Below are 1,150 nucleotides of genomic sequence, written 5' to 3' on the forward strand. Positions count from 1 at the left end.
TAATACACCGTGTTTCTTGTGTAAATTCTTTATTCTAGAAAAGATTCTCATCAGTTTTAGACCATGCAGATATCTTATCCCTCTGTCTGTAAGATTTCCCTCTTATATTCTTTATTGAAAATAAACCCTCAGTTTTGATGAAGGAAAAGAAGTTTAAATGTCCTTCTCAACTCAAGATCACAAAATGTTTTTGCTTTGTATCTTTTACTGACAAATAGCTTTACTTTCAATTAGGTATCTAACTACTCAAAGTACACTTTTTTTTTTTCAAAGTACACTTTTAATTATGGTGTTAGAGTGGATTTTTTTCATACAACTAGTAAGGCAGCAATAAATATTTTAAAGGGAAAAAAAGAATATTATTACTTTCATCTTTGTGAGGAACAAAAATAGTAGTGTACAACACTGAAATACTATTAAAAAGCAAAAATGAAGAGTTCAGACTAATAAACATAAGACACTGTATCATGAAGTTCACTAAAATTCGGAGTATGAAATTACTAAAATTCACAGTATGATGATTATAATTACTAGAAATTTGAATCGAGCATTAAACCCAGAGCCCGCATGATTACTATCTAACTGTGGCTTTGAAAGGCATGACTCCATGTAAGAGTTACTAGTCTTTCTGACCACTGGCCAGTTTTTGTGGACAATTGGCTTGTTTTGCTTGGTTGCCTTACATCCATACTCTTTTTTTTTTTTTTGTAGGCCAATCATATCCCACAGTTCCCTCTCAATTCTCAGGCTACATAGTTTGGATGGAGATCCCCCCAGATCTGGAGGGGAACAGGTACTCCAACACCTGATAATGGCCTCAAGAATCCCTGGGCCACTGCTTGCCTAATATAAACACATGGCTGTTGTTAGTGCCATCAAGTCTCCTCCTACTCAAGATGGCCTCGTGTACAAAGAACAAACTGCCTAGTCCCCCGCCAGCTTCAAAATGGTATGTTCACATGTATTATTGCAACCATTATACATATTGACTGGCTCCCAGCCTCGCTCACCTCCAGTTCCATACCACACCATTTATGTGTGTCACAGACTCATGGAAATTTGTGGCATGCAATTTGAATCACCAGCCCTTTCTTCTGAGTGCTTCTGGGTGGACTCCAATCTCCAGTCACTCAATTACCAACCAAGCATA

The sequence above is a fragment of the Echinops telfairi genome, unplaced genomic scaffold (assembly GCF_000313985.2).
Source record: "Echinops telfairi isolate 266 unplaced genomic scaffold, ASM31398v2 ScPeMD7_9;HRSCAF=40, whole genome shotgun sequence".
Lineage (NCBI taxonomy): Eukaryota > Metazoa > Chordata > Mammalia > Afrosoricida > Tenrecidae > Echinops > Echinops telfairi.